The sequence below is a fragment of the Myotis lucifugus genome, unplaced genomic scaffold, assembly GCF_000147115.1.
Source record: "Myotis lucifugus unplaced genomic scaffold, Myoluc2.0 scaffold_5, whole genome shotgun sequence".
In the NCBI taxonomy this organism is placed as follows: domain Eukaryota; kingdom Metazoa; phylum Chordata; class Mammalia; order Chiroptera; family Vespertilionidae; genus Myotis; species Myotis lucifugus.
Genome location: NW_005871053.1, coordinates 3,451,618 through 3,465,269, shown reverse-complemented (window position 1 = coordinate 3,465,269; position 13,652 = coordinate 3,451,618).

The following is a 13,652-nucleotide window of genomic DNA, read 5'->3' as shown; positions in this document are numbered from 1 at the left end:
ATTATATTAATGCTGAACTATTAGTTTAGTAATGGCCACTGATGTACTTTTCATTTGTATTTTCATAATATCATCTATCTATGGAAGGCACCTAATTTGTCATAATGGAAAGTTGGTGTTTTTAAGATATACATTTAAAGGGTAATTCCTTATGGCTTGACCACAGCAGCTCATGTTGGGAGATTTTATCATTTTTTTCAATATGTCAATGTTAATTCATTTTGCAATCTGTTTAAACCTGGTTTGGTGGTCAGTCGTTAAAGCTGGAATCGTCAAATGCCTTGCACATTGTCCTTTAGACATAAATTTAAGGGCAATTATCTGTGAAAACAGTTTCGTGTTTCTTAGAATTATAAAATTATTTATTTTGAATAACTTTTAAGATTTGAAAAGAAAAAAGAGTTGAGTAAAATTTGTTGGGGGAAATACGAATGCATCTTCCTTCAAATTACTTTTTTTTTAATTTTTTTTTTTTACTTTTTTCATGGATCTAACTATTCAGACCTATTGTAGAAAATATATTTTAAAATGAAAATTCAAACCACGTGTAATTCTACTACCTAGAAACACCACCATTTAAAGAGATATATTTTCTCCCTGGTCAGATGGCTTAGTTGGTTGGAGCATGGTCCCATACACCAAAAAGGTTGCAGATTCAATTCCCAGTCAAGGCACATACCTAGGTTGTGGATTCGATCCCTGGTCAGGGGATAGATAGGGGGCAACCGATCGATGTTTCTGTCACGCTGATGTTTTTCTCTCTCTCCCTTCTCTCTAAAATCAATAAAAACACATCCTTGGGCAAAGATTAGAAAAATTAATTGGTCAATTGATAGATATCTCCTTTCTTCTTTTTAAAAATCTGCATGTAGTAATAGATATGCGTGTTGGGGTGTGCACACATGAATAAGGATGTACTAGTATGTTTTCTGTAAGAATTCAAATTAGAAACATGCTATCTTTTATCTACCATTTAATAGAAAAATTCATCAGCACTTAATGTTGGAAAGTAAAATTTGAGGGCAGATTGATTTTTACTGGTTTGTAGATAACCTGAAAGTTTTATAGATCTAGAATTTAGTTGATATGGATGGATTACCTCAATATATTTTTAAATGTTAAACCAGCCTTGCATCCTCGGGGGGAAAAATCAATTTGGTCATGACATGTAATACTTTTTAGATATTTCAGAATTCTATTTGCTAATATGTTAGAGATTTTTTATGTCTATATTTATGAGGAATATTGGTCTATAGTTTTGCTTTGTTTAGTATTTGTACTGCGTTAATGTGATTTGTTATGAGGTTAATACTGGCCTCGTAAAACAAATTGGAAATGTTCCTTACTCTTCTGTATTCTGAAAGAGGTCCGTGTAGAATTCCTGTTAATTTTTCTTTAAACACTTAATAGAATTCTCCAGTGAAACCATTTTATCCTGGAGATATCTTTTTCAGGAACTTTCAAATTATGAATTCAATTTCTTTAATGGTTATATGGCTATTCAGATTATTTCATCTTGGTTGAATTTCGGCAGTTCATGGTTTTGAAATTGGTCCAGTTCTTTTAGGTTGTTGAATTAAGGAGCATAAAATTGCTCATAATATTCCATTATTATCTTTTTAGTGGCTATAGGAGTCTATAGTGATTTTTTTGAAATCAGGTTAATTTTACAAAAATAAAATGCACAGACCTGAACAGCATAGTTTGATGAGTTTTGACAATTTATACACCCATATAGCCATTGCTGAAATCAAAATGAGGAATATTTCCACCACTCTGAAAAGTCCCCTCCCCTCCTTGTCAGCCAATAAACAGCACTCCTGAGGAGACCATTCTAGAACAGGGGTTGGCCAGTTAGAGCTGGCTGGTTTGTGTAAACCCTTTTTTTAATGTACCTGTCCCATGCCCCAAGGGTCAAGCTGAGTGGCTGGGACTGAGGCATTATGACCCTGCCCTGGGAAAGTCAGTCTTTTCTGGATGTGTAAGTGTTCCTGCAGAGACCCAGCCTCCTGAGCAATGGAAACTGACATGCCATAAAGATAGAGATTGCCTCCTTGTGTCCCACAGAAACTTTTACTCTTCTCCTTGGAAGGGTCTATATTTACATTTCAAAGAAGGTTGAAACTGGGAGCCATTGGTTTTCATTTCAAAGCACTGTAAAATAGGAACCTTCCCATTGTCCTCCCAATAAAGACTTATTTTCATTAGGGAGATAAGACGGATGTCCTTCTCTTAGGAGGTGTGAAGGACAGATGGATAGCAGTTCCCATATAAACTCCCAGATTCGTAATTCTGGGGTTCTCCCGGTGGTACAAAAACTTCCTTTTTGTACTTCAGGCCTAAACTGTTGTTTTTTCATTACATCAGCCTGAAGGGAGAAAACGGGGAGTGGGACCTATACAGTGATTACATGTAATAATAATCTGCCTGTGATCCAGAAACTTCTTGTTTGCTTTCAAGACAACATAAATGAATATAGATACTGAAAATGTATTATCACAAAGCCTAAAATATTTATTATCTGACCCTTTACAGAAAAAGTTGGCCAACACCAGTTCTAGAATAGTATTACTGTTCTTGAACTATAATACATAGAATCGTAAATTTATACTCTGTCTGGTTTCTTTTGTTCAACATAATGCTTTACAGCTATATCCATATTGTGTATATCTAGGGTTCTTTTCATCTGTAAGTAAATTCCATTATGTGACTATTTTACAATTTGGTTATGAAACCAGACAACGAATGGATCTGGGCTGCCTGTCACTACTTGAGCCAATTAAGCAGAGACAGGGTTGAATCATATATGAGCATTTTTATTTTCCAATATTGCCAGCAGCATGGGAGAGCAGCAGGTCATCTACAAAAATCTGCTCTAACCCCCATCCCCATTAGCCAGCTGCTTATATTGAGTAGAAGGACAAAGATTACATGGAGAAGTAGGCAAAAGGAGTAAGAATGGGTATGCAAAAGGCATAAAAATAAGTAAAATGGTTACAGATTACAGGCAATTCAGGCTGGGGTTGCAAAGAGGGGATGCCTAAGGACTCCATTGTTTGGGCAACAAGGTTAATCTTTCCATGATGATAGGCAGTTCTGGGATAGGGAAAATGAACCACATTTTGAGGTTAACTCCCAGGTCTATTCAACTCCCAGTCAGATCAGAATGTGCTTTCTTTAATCAGAACAAAACAATCTCGGGTAACAGAGCATGATTACTATTTCTTATAACTATAGCTAGTCCCCACTATTCTATTTCTCCCTCCCACCCCAACAGTTATTCATATTCTGTTGATGAACCTTTGAGCTGTTTTTAGTTTTCCTTTATTGGAAACAAAGTTATTATGAGCATTCTAGTACAATTCTTTGAAGACATATGCTTTCATTTTCCTTGGGTATAATTTCTGAGTCATAGGAAAGATATATGTTTAACTTTATTTTTAAAAAATCTCATTTGCCAAAAGTGGTTGCATCATTACACATTGCCACTGTCAGTGTATTAGGGTTCCAGTTGATCCAAACCATTAGCAGTACTTACTATGATCTTTTTAATTTAATCCATCCTGTGGGTGAGAAGTGGTACCTTCTTGTGGTTTTGTTGCTGGGAAGGGGACCTGGCCCTTGGTGGGTCTGCCTAGAGCCAGCCAGTAGTGTGTGGGTTCTTGACTTCGTGCAGGAAAAATTTCACAACATGAGTCCAGGTGAATTTTAGAGGATGTTTATTAAAGCTGGGGACAGTGAAATAAGAAAGGGCTGGGACATGTGCCTAGGCTGGTCTGCTCTGACTCACTAAGAAGTCCAAGAAAAGGGACCTTGGGGACAGATTCAGAGGGTTTGTCTGGAACAGACTGCTGCAGCCCTTTGCTGCCCTGGTTGCAAGCTTTGTGGGGTCCCTTAGAGTTTAGGAGATGCATGCCTGCGGAGGAAGAAGTTGGGGGGTGGGGGAGAGGAGAGGCACGGTGTGCTCCTGGGAGAGAGCACATGCTGGACTTTCCTTTTGAGGGGTTTTAAAGGCTGGGGGGTTTTAGACCTAGCCGGTTTAGCTCAGTGGATAGAGCATCAGCGTGCAGACCAAAGGGTCTGAGGTTGGACTCCAGTCAAGGACATCACCTCGGTTGCAGGCTCAATCTCCAGCCTTAGTTAGGGGTGCATGGGGGAGACAACCAATCCACATTGATGTTTCTCTCTCCTCCTCCTCCCTTCCACTCTCTCTAAAAATCAATGGAAAATATCCTCCATTGAGGATTAACAAAAAATAAATAAATAAAGGCTGGGTGTTTAGGGTATGTCATAGAGAAGGACCAATAGAATATTCATTAGCTTTATGCTGCGATACCAAAATGAGATTTATTCTCTTAATTTCATCTGTCCTTGGGTATGATTGGCAAATGGCACTAATTGGAAATGTGCTGTCTGTCTCCCTGAATAGAGTGGTTTAAGCTATTTACCCTCTGTTTGGGGAGAAATGTGAGCCATTTGCTCTTAGGTGTTTCTGGTTTAGGGAAGATAGGATTTACTAGATGGCTGCAAACTGCTGTTGAACTATCAATGTCATTTTTTCTATTCTGCTTATCCTTGCTTACCAGCCTGTCTCAGTTTTAATTACATTTTTCTAATTACTAATTATGTTGCTCTCTTTTTTATATACTTATTATCAATTAAATATATTCTGTAAAGTACATGTCAAATATCTATTGTTTGTTTGTTTTTAAATTTTGTTTTTTGGAAGTTCACTTTATATTTTGGATAAAAGTCATGTATCAGATATATGTATTGTGAATATTTTACCCCAATGTGTCACTTGCCTTTTCATTTTCTTAAGAATATTTTTTAGAGAGAGGTTTTTAATTTTTTGTTTGTTTTGTGGGGTTTTTAAAAGATTTTTTTAATTGATTTCAGAGAGGAAGGGAGAGGGAGAAAGAGATAGAAGCATCATTGATGAGAGAAAATCATTGATCAGCTGCCTCCTGCACACCCCACAGGGGGGATCAAGTCCTACCTGGGAATTGAACCATGACCTCCTGGTTCATAGGTTGACACTCAACCACTGAGTGACACCAGTAAGCGAGAGATTTTTAATTTTGATCGACTTCTAGTTATCAATTATTCTTTTGTGGTTAATGATTTCTATATCTTAAGAAATCTTTGCCTACTCTGTCGTCAGGGAGGTATCCTCTTACGTTTTCTTCCAGAAGCCATGTCCTTTTAGATTCTACATGTAGGTCTATGGGCTGCTTTGAATTAACTTTTATGTATGGTGTTAGGAAGGGTGTCAAGCTTGTGTATTTTTTTATTTGTTTTTACTATTGTTTTCTACAGAATACCAAGTTTTTCCAGCAACATTTGTTAAAAATATCTTCCTTTCCTGCTTACTTTCTTTGGTACCTTTATTGAAACTCATTTTGCCATATGTGGATGAAACTATTTCTGACCTCTCTATTCTGTCTGCTGATTTGTTTGTCTATTCTTTGTTGATACTACACTGACTTAATGTTGGCTTTATGTTATATCTCAAAATTAAGTTGTCTTCCAATTATTTTTTTTTCAAGAGTTTCTTGGCTATTCTAGTTCTTTTGAATTTCCATATGAATTTTAGAATCAGCTTGTCAACTTCTATAAAATAGTCTGCTGGGATTTTGATTGAATCTACAGATAAATTTGGAAACAATTAACATCTAAAAATACTAAGCTTTTTAAATTTATGAACGTGTGGGTGTGTAAAAAAATAATTTTCCTCCCACCTTCTAAGTTCTTCTGGCTGGGCTAATAATCAATTTAACAGAGACAAATGAAGAGGAGAAAATTAAGTTTTAGTATGTGCTCACAGGGAATTCACAAAAGCATGAAAATTTCCAAGACAGTGAGGCAAAATGAGGTGTATATTGTCATTTTGGACAAAGGGGGAAAAAGGGGAGGAAAGAGTCTGGGATTTCAAAGAGCAAATAGGCAATTCACAGGCAGCTGAGGAAAATGACAAATACTAAATTCTTGCTAGGCAACTCAGGAACAATGGGACAGGGGAGAATCTAATAAACAGGTTTTTACATGGAACCTTCCTATCTGCCATACTTAATTCAAATGTGCTAAGGCGATTATGCTAAGGTTCCCATCCCAAAGCAGGTGTTCCTATCTGAATCTTAAAGAGAAGGAAAGGAGACTGTAAAAACAAAGCCCAAGGCTCTTCCTGAGTTTGTTGGGCTTTATTTATTTTCAGCTTGAAATAATCTGCATGTCAGGGTGGCACATCCCAGGGAGACTCCTCGGTGACCCCCACGAGCATATCTCTTTATTTAGAGTTTCTTTAAATTCTCTAGGTAACATTTAGTCATTTTCAGTGTACCTGTCTTGTAAACTTTCATTCAATTTATTCCTAAGAGTTTGATGGAGATGTTTTTTAATGCTGTTGTGTTTCTTCTTTTATTTCCAATTGGTCAATGCTAGAACGTAAAAATACTATTTATTTTTGTAAATGGACCTTGTGTTGCAGAAGACCAAAGAAAAACCAAGCAACGCTTTAGAGAAAAGGAGTGACACTATTTATGCCGGCGGACTCAGGGAATAACTTTCCAAATCTGAGTGAAGTAACATGCAGGGGGCTTCTCTTTTATATCTTTCTGGGGTCTTTGTCCCGCAAATATGGATTATGCTTCTGGTCCTTTTCGCGGGCTTTTCAAGAAGGCCCCCAGGTGTTGGGGGTCTCCAGGTCATATCTGATGGTTGGGCCTGGTGCCAGCGTTAATAACCCTCCCTCCGGGGCAGTGCACTGTTCACAGTTTTATGGCCTCTGTAACAGGTTCTGCATGACCAGTTTCTGGGAAAGAGGTAGTGACTTAATTATAGGTTATCAAGAATGTACACTGGGCTGGCTGGCATGGATTCAGAATGCTAGCCCCCCAAATATCTGGGTTACATTGGAATTAGCCCTCTTTAGCCTTCTCACTTGACTAATACAATCTTAAAAAACTCAGTAGTTCTACTACTGTGGTTTGCTTATAGATTTATCTGGATTTTCTCGGTACATTAGCACATCTTCTACAAATAGACAGTTTTACTTCATCCTTTTCAAACAAAACACAGATGTAGACTGGATTCAGCTAACAGGCTACCAAGTTGATATCCTTAGGAGTCTAAACTCTTCAATGTGCAAGTAAAAAATTTGAGGTCCAAGAAATGACATGTGTAATTGTAACCAGACAACCAAGAAGTCTGTGCTGCCCATCACTACTTGAGCCAATTAAGCAGAGATAGGGTTGAATCATATATGAGCATTTATTCCAATAATGGGAATGGGAGAGCAGCAGGTCATCCACAATAATTTGCTATGCCTCTCCCCATAAGCCATCTAGCCTAGAACATGGTCTCTAAGTTGTAGCCCAAGAGCATCCCTGGGACCAAACTACCACTATTTATGTGAGTATAGAACAGCTCTCAGATAAATGGCACACTTCTATCTTCCTGGCAAGTTAAATTTAGCTGCCCTTTCCAAAACAGCTTCAGTGTCGATGCCCCTCAGCAATGTCTGCTCCCTCCATGATGAAAGGTTGTAAAAAGGCCGCCTTTCCTATATTCTCCTAAGTATTTTTCTTTATTCTTGATATTAGGAGAAAATCCTGGAATAGCTGTTGGTATGAGTCTCTTGATTTTGCCTCAAACTAACAGGTAGCTTTCAATCCATATCCATACATCTTATTTAAGCCCAAGCACTTGGTTTTTTGCTTGTTTTTAATTTTTATCGATGTTCTTCTAGTTTCAGTTCTCTTAGTATTTCTATTCATTCATTCATTCATTCATTCATTCAGAAATCTTCAGTCTGTATATTCTGGGTATTGTAGTAGGTCCTGGATATAAAGTGTTCAAAAAAAGTCCATTTTCTGCCCTATGATACTTACAATTGAATTAGGGGACTGATGTTTGGTTTTGTGCATGGTTCAAATTCTTAGCGCCTAAGATACAGGTCAGAGAATAGGGAATAAATAAAATACCTCTCCCATCCCCCACCATTTTTTCCCCCAAGAAGGTGACTCTGCTTGGTTATACAAGGCAAATATAGGCTGGCCATTAATCTCATGCTTAGTGAATCTTATCCCCAAATTATATTTATAACATGTCAGGCAGCAATGGTTTTCAGTATTCTTGAAAGTTTCTATCCCTTTTTAGTGGGAAATCAGGAGCAGATGTGTCATAACCTAAAAGATAGACATTATTCTAAGACAGTACGTGAAATGGTTTTTAATGTAATCAATTTATTTTCCTAAATAAAAGTGGGGCAAAAGTAGGTTTACAGTTGTTCACATGGACAATAACACAATAATTTGTAAATAATAATATCTTTTATTAGACTTTATTTTAAGTTTCCTGGAAATAAGCATCTTATTGTTCAAACCAGTGATCTTTTCTGAATGATGTTGGAATTAATTGCTTTTTAAAAAATAGTCCACTCTTCTATAACTATTACTCGGGGGCACGGGGTCCCTCAGCCCGGCCTGTGGCCTCTCGCAGTCTGGGACCCCTCGAGAGATAACAACCTGCTGGCTTAGGCCTGCTCCCAGGTGGCAGAGGGCAGGCCCAATCCCTAGGTGCAGCCCCTGGCCGGGCTCAGAGCAGGGACGATTGGGGAGTTGGGGCGCCGCCCCCTGTCATGCACACAGCAGGGCGGATCGGGAGGTTGCAATGCCACCCCTAGTCACGCTCAGGGTAGGGCCGATTGGGGGGTTGGGGCACCGCCCCCTGTCACACTCAAGGCAGGGTCGATGGGGAGGTTGCGGCGCCACCCCCTGCCACGCACAGAGCAGGGCCGATCAGGGGGTTGGGGAGCTCCCCCCTGTCACTCACAGAGTAGGGCCGATAGGGGAGTTGGGGCACCGCCCCCTGTCACTCACAGAGCAGGGCAGATCAGGGGGTTGGGGCACCGCTACTGTCACTCACAGAGCAGGGCAGATCAGGGGGTTGGGGCACCGCTACTGTCACACTCAGGGCAGTACTGATGGGGTGGTTATGGCTCTACCCCGTCACACACAGAGCAGGGCCAATCAGGGGGTTGGGGCGCTGCACCCTGTCACACACAGAGCCACAGGGCGATTAGGGGGTTGGGGAGCTCCCCCCTATCAGGCACAGAGCAGGGCTGATCAGGGGGTTGGGGCGCCTTCCCCTGTCATGAACAGAGCAGGCGGATAGGGAGGTTGTGGCCCCGCCCCCTGTCACACACAGAGCCGCAGGGCAATCAGGGGGTTTGGTCGCTGCCCCCTGTCACACTGATCCTGGGTTCGGGAGGCCTCGCTGCTCTGCTGATCCCAGTGCTGGGAGGCCTCGCTGCTCCGCTGATCCCGGTGCTGGGAGGCATATTACCCTTTTACTATATAGGATAGAGGCCTGGTGCACAGGTGGGGGCCGGCTGGTTTGCCCTGAAGGGTGTCCTGGATCAGGGTGGGGGTCCCGCTTGGGTGCCTGGCCAGCCTGGATGAGGGGATGATAGCTGTTTGCAGCTAGTCACACCCCCTTCAGGGTGGGGGTCCCCACTGGGGTGCCTGGCCAGTCTGGGTGAGGGGCTGAGGGCCGTTTTCAACTGGCGAGTGACTGAAGCTCCCAACCTCTCCTTTTTTTCTTTTTTTTTTATTCTGGGCCAGCTTTAGCTCTGAGCCTTGGCTCCAGCTCTGAGGCCTCGGCTGCTGAAAGTAGGTATCTGGTTTGTTTGGGTTCTATAATTGTAACACTATTGCGGTCCTGCTCACTCCAGCTCTGACGGCTGAAAGCAGGTTTCTGGGGTTTTGTTTAGCTTCTATAATTGCAACAATGTTTCTTAAACTGAAGCTCAGAGGCCGGCAAGGCAGGTGGGGAACCTTGGCTTCCTCCATCACTGGAGCAAGCAAGCCTCCTTGTTTGCTTCAGTGCCTGGCTGCCGGCCGCCATCTTGGTTGGCAGTTAATTTGCATATCCTGCTGATTAGCCAATGGGAAGCATTGGGGGTATGGTCAATTTGCATGTTTCTCTTTTATTAGATAGGATTATTATTATTTCTAAAATACATTTCTTGTTTTGAAATTAAAACACACACACAAACTTGACTCTATGGAGGAAAATAGCCCAAACTAAGACAAATTACCTGCAGGAGAAGTTAGTTACAAAAGTAAGAAGAAAAATTATTTGTATAGAGTCACTCCGCATCTGATTTTCTGCTAATTCCCTTCAGTAGAGTATCCATTTCCTGTGGGTAAGTTTTACACTAATTTTTTTTAATCACAAAATAATTGCTGCTTCTCTAGATAACTTTGAACTGTAAGTGAAAATGTTTTGTGCATGAATTTTAAGTCTTTCCTTGGGGCCGTCTTTTCTTCATTTTGTAACAAAATGGATATGTAGTTTGCAGAAGAATAATATGCAAATTACTCATGTAGTATCATTTATTCTTTTTCAAATTATACATCTCTCCCTCAGTCCCGGGATCATTTACATTATAAAAGATATGTCCATGAAGGAACAATGCATTTGCTTTTATTCTAAGCACCAGAAGCCTCTGTCCTGAGGTCAGCAGTGTTTTTAGCCATGTCTGACCTTCACCTCCTCAGCAGGGATGAAAAGGTGAAGGGAATGTCCTCTGGCAAAGAAGCTTGACCTACAATTCCGGAAGACCACTGAGTAGCAGTGCAGCAGGGTGTTGAATTTCAGTTAGCAGGAGGAAAAAATAAGAGAGAATAGTCTGATATAGTGTGATGCTACAGATTACTGGGTCTGAGAATCTGCTCTCGGTTGAGGAACAGACCATCTATTTTAGCATTTAAAGAAAGAACTTAGCAATTACATGCCTCTCTTCCCCCCAAAACAAACTTATGATGTGCTGGGCCTCTCTATTATTTTTCCCCGCTAACTGGTTTCTGATTTGCCCGAGAAAAGGAATAGAACCCAATGCACTGTTCCTTAACCAATGAGTTTGGATGCTTGTGGATGTTTTGAAAGAATTGCTGTCTCAAAATACTCGTGGTTTTTTTCATTTCTCCTTGCTGACTTATTTCAAGGATACAAATTTATGGACCTACAGGGCCCAAGCAGGTAATAAAAGTCATGATTCAAAAAAAAAAGTCTTGATTCCAGCTTGTTATAAAACACTAGAGGTTGGCAGGTCCTAGAGATTATGAGACCACCTAAAGTCCTCATTTTTAAACATTGTTTTAGCCACTGAGTAGCAGTGCAGCAGGGTTTTGAATTTTAGTTAGCAGGAGGAAAAAATAAGAGTTTGATGTAGTGTGATGCTACAGATTACTGGGTCTGAGAATCTGCTCTCGGTTGAGGAACAGACCATCTATTCTAGCATTTAAAGAAAGAACTTAGCAATTACATGCCTCTCAAAACGTTGGAGGGAGTGTGAAGGGGGATATGCAAAATTCAGTCACGAAGACACCAGTTTCTTTCTCTGATCTAGGTGTCTGACACCAAATATCTTTTCTCTTTAATTCTGTCGAAGCCCTGAGAGGGAAGTAGCATTGTTCCCACTTCGTCAATGAACAGGAGACCAAGATTGTGTGTATGCATTTATAAATATATGTAAATAAATGTGTCTATATGTACTTATATAGATTATTATTATATGTGTAGGAGAGGTAGAGTTACATAGCAGAAGGAACATCAAATCTAGGACAAAGTGGACTTCAGTTCCAGCACTACCACCAGTTCCCCATACAGCCCCTCTTTGCTTCATTTTTCATGTGTAGAATGGGGATTTGTCATACTTAAGAACTTAGAGGTAAGATGTGTGAAAATACTTCACAAACATAAAAAAGCAAGAGTAATCCAAGGATGGACATGGACAACAGGGAGATGAGAGCATGAGTGGGGGGTGGGGGGGTGGAGGTTGGGGGTTAATGGGGGGATGAGGACACATTTGTAATACCTTAACCAATAAAGAAATTAAAAAAAAGAGTAATCCAAGGTATGAATTAACTTTCACATAGTACGAACGAACACCCATGACTACACAGAGTGGGTGGGGAGATGGGTATCTATAGAACTGTGTTAGGCAGAATAAAGGTCTTCCAAAGATGTCCCCATCCTCGTCCTCAGACCTATGAGCAGGCTACCATACATGGCAGGGGGAATTAAGGTGGCAGATGGAATGAGGGTTGCTAATCAGCTGTCCTTCAGGGAAGGAGATTAGCCTGGGTTTCTGGGTAGGCCCCAGTCATCACACGGGGCTCTGAAAGAGAGGCAGAAGCCTCGTCAGAGTCAGAGAAGGAGACGTGAGGACAGAAGAGGAGAGTGGAGCAATGGGACGTGAGGACAGAAGAGGAGAGTGGAGCAATGGGACGTGAGGACTCAGCCTCACACGGCTGAGTGACTCAGCCGCCAGTAGCTGCCAGCAGCCTGGAGAAGCTAGAGAAGACCAGGAAGTAGATTCTCCCCCAGAGGCTCCAGGAAGGCTGGCAGCCTGCTGGCACCTTGATTTCAACCCCAGCTACTCATTTTAGCACGGTGACCTCCAGAGCTGTGAGATAATAAATTCATGTTGCTTAAGCCACCACGGGACGGCCATTTGTTACAGCAGCAATAGGAAACGAATACAAGGCTGACTGACAGAGAGGCTGTCTGCTGCTCTCTGCCAAGTGCCTCAGTGACTCGCAGTGATTCAGAGGACTGCTAGAGACTGAATACAATTGGACTACGCCTTTCCTTCGTATCTGATGTCTTTCTGGCTGCTTTGCTTGGTCTATTTCACTGCGCACAGAGATGCTCATCAGAGAGAATTCTCTGGACAGGATCTCATAAAATGAGGAAATGTTTGAGGGAGGTAAAGATGCCCTCTCTTAGTTGTACTGCTGGTTTCATGGATGTATACATATATTGAAACATCAATTCTGCACTTTAAATATGTGCAGTTTATTGTACATCAGTTATACTGCAATAAAGCTGCTTTTAAAAAATCATTTTTTTTAAATGAACATTTCTGATTTTCAAGTGTCTGTCCCTACACCCAGTACAGCAGCGAGCTCAAAAGACTCCATGGTGCTGACCTGTGATGCGCACCATGAATTTCACATGATTCTCAGCTTGCTTCCCAGCATGAGTCCTGAACTGCAACTTCTTGGAGGCTGCAAAAGTGAGATTTGGGGTTTCACTTGGCACCTCATTTTCTTATGTAGCAGTAGCTAATACTCTCTTTTCCCTTTAGAGCAGTGGTTCTAAACCTTCCTAATGCCGCGACCCTTTAATACAGTTCCTCATGCTGTGGTGACTCCCAATTTCATTGTTACACATTGAACATAACTAAAGCATAGTGATTAATCACAAAAACAATATATAATTATATATGTGTTTTCCGATGGTCTTAGGCGTCCCCTGTGAAAGGGTCGTTCGACCCCCAAAGGGGTCATGACCCACAGGTGAGATCCGCTGCTTTAGAGCTTCATGTGGTCTGAGAACCACAAAATCACCCATGTGCCTGCTCCTGAGTTTCATTGTCCTATACTGTCTCCACCAGGAGGGAAAGACCGCCTTTGTTTCAGGAGGAGTGTGTGGGAAACAAATTAACTTCCAAGTGAATCCAACTTGCTTGCTGGGTTACCTCCACTCATTGACTGTCGATCCTACTGGGCTCTACTTCATTTCCAGAACTCACAGTTCAAGACACACGCCACACCGGGACTGCCTTGTTGCATTGGAAGGAA